Consider the following 4,896-nt stretch of genomic DNA (forward strand, 5'->3'; position numbering starts at 1 on the left):
GAGGCGGCTCCGAGCCAGACTCGGGCGGCGGCGGCGGCTCCAGTCTCCTGGAGGGAGACGGCAGGCGGCGGGGTGGGCCGTCGGCTGGGCCTTGGCCCAGTCGGTGCGCGACGCGTTTTTTTTAAATTATTCCGCTCGGAAGAAAATAAAATAAAAATAAATACTAAACGGACTCCAAAAATTCCGAAATAAATTTTCACGGGCTTCTACAATCAAGCCTCACAAGATGAACATTTATTTGGGGCCTAAATGCAATTTTGAAAAACGCACATTTTTCCTAAATTCAAATAAAACACCGAAAAACTCTGGAATAAAATCCTATTTGATTTTATTATTAAATCCTCAATATTTCTTTATTTTGGGAAAGTCATTTTATTCCCCCTCTCATAGTTTTGTAATAGAAATAATTGATGATAAAATAAATAAAATCAAATGATCCTAATCTCAAAATTTGAGAAAACTCAAATATGAAAATAACGAAATCCCCAACTCTCTCCGTGCGTCATTGAGTTGCGTAGAATTTCTAGGATCAACCAGAATGCAAATAAAATATGATATGCATTGATGATCTAATGTATAACATTCCAAATTGAAAATTTCGGATGTTACAAAACAACAATTTGCACTGGGCCTTGGGTTAGTAGGTTAGTCCCAAAAATAATATAAAAGTGTATAAATAGGCCCATTAACATCCAAAACAGATAATATAATAGCACAGAACAATCAAAAATTATAGATACGTTGGAGACGTATCAAGCATCCCCAAGCTTAATTACTGCTCGTCCTCGAGTAGGTAAATGATAAAAACAGAATTTTAGATGTGAAATGCTACGTAGCATAATTCTCAATGTAATTTTCTTTATTGTGGCATGAATGTCCAGATCCGAATGATTCAATACAAAAGTTTAATATTGACATAAAAATAGTAATACTTCAAGCATACTAACTAAGCAATCATGTCTTCTCAAAATAACATGGCAAAAGTTATCCCTACAAAATCATATAGTCTGGCTATGCTCTATCTTCATCACACAAAGTATTTAATCATGCGCAACCCCGATGACAAGCCAAGCAATTGTTTCATACTTTTGGTGTTCTCAACCTTTTTTCAATCTTCCCGCAATACATGAGCGTGAGATATGGACATAGCACTATAGGTGGAATAGAATGGTGGTTGTGGAGAAGACAAAAATGAGAAGATAGTCTCACATCAACTAGGCCTATCAATGGGCTATGGAGACGCCCATCAATAGATATCAATGTGAGTGAGTAGGGATTGCCATGCTACGGATGCACTAGAGCTATAATTGTATTTAAGCTGAAAAAGAAACTAAGTGCGTGTGCATCCAACTCGCTTGCTCACGAAGACCTAGGGTATTTTGAGGAAGCCCATCATTGGAATATACAAGCCATGTTCTATAATGTAAAATTCCCACTAGCATATGAAAGTGACAACATAGGAGACTCTCTATGATGAAGATCATGGTGCTACTTTGAAGCACAAGTGTGGTAAAAGGATAGTAACATTGTCCCTTCTCTCTTTTTGTCTCATTTTTTATTTGGGCCTTTTTTATGGCCTTTTTTTATTTTATTTTTTCGTCCGGAGTCTGATCCCGACTTGTGGGGGAATCATAGTCTCCATCATCCTTTCCTTACTTGGGACAATGCTCTAATAATGATGATCATCACACTTTCTTTACTTACAACTCAAAAATTACAACCCAATTCTTAGAACAAAATATGACTATATGTGAATGCCTCCGGCGGTGTACCGGGATACGCAATGAATCAAGAGTGACATGTATGAAAGAATTATGAACGATGGCTTCGCCACAAATATGATGTTAACTACATGATCATGCAACGTAATATGACAATGATGAAGCGTGTCATAATAACGGAACGGTGGAAAGTTGCATGGCAATATATCTCGGAATGGCTATGGAAATGCCATAATAGGTAGGTATGGTGGCTGTTTTGAGGAAGGTATATGGTGGGTTTAAGGTACCGGCGAAAGTTGCATGGTACTAGAGAGGCTAGCAATGGTGGAAGGGTGAGAGTGCGCATAATCCATGGGCTCAACATTAGTCATAAAGAACTCACATACTTATTGCAAAAATTTATTAGTTATCGAAACAAATTACTACGGGAATTCTCCTAGGGGGATAGATTGGTAGGAAAAGACCATCGCTCGTCCCTGACCGCCACTCATATGGAAGACAATCAATAAATAAATCATGCTCCGACTTCATCACATAACGGTTCACCATACGTGCATGCTACGGGAATCACAAACTTTAGAACAAGTATTTCTCAAATTCACAACTACTCAACTATGATGACTCTAATATCACCATCTTCATATCTCAAAACAATCATCAAGTATCAAACTTCTCATAGTATTCAATGCACTTTTTATGATAGTTTTTATTATACCCATCTTGGATGCCTATCATATTAGGACTAATTTCATAACCAAAGCACATTACCATGCTGTTCTAAAGGACTCTCAAAATAATATAAGTGAAGCATGAGAGATCAATAATTTCTATAAAATAAAACCACCACCGTGCTCTAAAGATATAAGTGAAGCACTAGAGCAAAATTATCTAGCTCAAAAGATATAAGTGAAGCACATAGAGTATTCTAATAAATTACAATTCATGTGTGTCTCTCCCAAAATGTGTGTACATCAAGGATGATTGTGGTAAACTAAAAAGCAAAGACTCAAATCATACAAGATGCTCCAAGGAAAACACATATGATGTGGTGAATAAAAATATAGCCGCAAGTAAAGTTACTAATAGAAGAAGACGAAAGAGGGGATGCCTTCCGGGGGATCCCCAAGCTTAGGCTTTTGGTTGTCCTTGAATTTTACATTGGTGTTCCTTGGGCATCCCCAAGCTTAGGCTCTTGCCACTCCTTGTTCCATATTCCATCAAATCTTTACCCAAAACTTGAAAACTTCACAACACAAAACTTAAACAGAAAATCTCATGAGCTCCGTTAGTATAAGAAAACAAACCACCACATAAGGTACTGTAATGAACTCATTATTTATTTGTCGGAGTAATTGGACACGGATAACCCGAAGACGGCAAGATGATATTTCAAGACATCGGGGCTAGCAAAGCCCCTCAGTCTGCCTGCCGGCTGCCGACTGCGCCAACCAGCCGGCTGCCGACTGCGCCAACCAGCCGGCTGCCGACTGCAGCCCGACCCGACACCGACAAGACACTGACGAGACGGATGTACCTGAGCACTATTCACGCGTCATCTCAGTCGTCATGTATAGTGTCACTTGTCCCCTGGCACTATTTATGAAGTGACACAGGGGACAAGCATGACACCCCACCATGCCTTGACCATACCACCACTTAGCTTAGATAATAAACTAGCCACACTATATATATGAGCATCCATCCATCCATCCAGGATGAGCACACACCCCCACACACTCACGGCCACAAGGCCTCACACACACGCAAGCTAGCAAGCAAGCTAGCTAGCAACCATCCATCCATTCATACACACATGAACTCACACTCACTCACGCATGAGCACTCATATGCTCACGGCCATGAGCATGGCCGGCCACTAGCATGCCTCACATAAGCATATACTAGATGCACTTGGCACTGATCCCAGATACAGCTCCAGGAGCACTTTGTACTGCCCGATGTACACCCCAGATAGATACACTCAGACATGCAGCAGTACGAGTATTATCTCTCCGGAGAGCTCCGAAGCTGGGTAAACCACCGCGTGCTACTCGCATACCCGCTCCCGGTCCTATCAGCAGCAGTCTTACCCACACACTAAGCCCTTGTGGCATCTGTCGACTCGCAAGCCCCCCGTGAGAAATACCACGACAGTTGGCGCCCACCGTGGGGCGGTACTACTACTACGCTACCACGCTGCTGCTGGTTTCGCTGTCCGGGCGGGACCCTTTTTTCTTCATCGCCTCCGCCACGGTGTCGCGCCATCTCTCCGGTAGCGCTCGGGGGCTCGACTACGACCCGCCCCCGGAGCGGCCGTGCGGGACGGCGCGTCCTCGCCATCGGCCTCACCATTTTCGTCATCATCATCGCGGCATCGCCGTCGTCTCTCCGGCCGCGCTCGAGAGCTCGACATCAACCCATTCCCGGAGCGGTCGCGTGGCGCTCCGCATCCTTGTCGTTGGCCTCGGCCTCTTGTTTACCACCGCTGCGACGCCGGTCGCTCGTCCACGCGCGTGCCGCGCCACCTCGTTTCGGTCAACTGTTTCCATCCACGGTCGCGCGTCTGCTCCCCTCTGAGCTGCGTGTCGTTCCTCCACTCATACACTTCTCGTGCAAAGGCTAGATGCAAGCGAGATATTGCCTGCACACTTCCCAGACAATGGATATACACTAGCACGCCTCTGCTCGTCCGCCTGTCGCCATCAGGGGAAGGCGCTCGTACGCGTGGCCGCATTGCTCGTGCCGGGCCGGACCTCTACGAGCTCCTCGAGCGCCTCCCTACTCCGCCCGTCTCTGGATCCCCCGGCGCACCCGCGCGTGCTTCGCGCCGTGCCTGGCTACGCGCGCCGTCCGCTTTTCCTCAGGCACCGACGCGCCTGAGCCCCTGCTCCCCCTGCCGCCTCCTCCTGCCTCGCTCGCCGGCTTCCCGCCCGGCCGGCTCCGCGACCCGGTCGTCCGCGTTGCTCCCGGCCGCCTGCCGGCTTCCCCGCAACCCGGCCTCGAGCCGGCTCTGCCCGCCAACCTGGCCGCCTGCCGGCTTCCCCGCAACCCGGCCTCGAGCCGGCTCTGCCCCCCAACCCGGCCGCCTGCCGGCTTCCCCGCAACCCGGCCTCGTGCCGGCTCTGCCCGCCAACCTGGCCGCCTATCGGCTTCCCCGCAACCCGGCCTCGAGCCG

The sequence above is a fragment of the Triticum dicoccoides genome, chromosome 6A, assembly GCF_002162155.2.
Source record: "Triticum dicoccoides isolate Atlit2015 ecotype Zavitan chromosome 6A, WEW_v2.0, whole genome shotgun sequence".
In the NCBI taxonomy this organism is placed as follows: Eukaryota; Viridiplantae; Streptophyta; class Magnoliopsida; order Poales; family Poaceae; genus Triticum; species Triticum dicoccoides.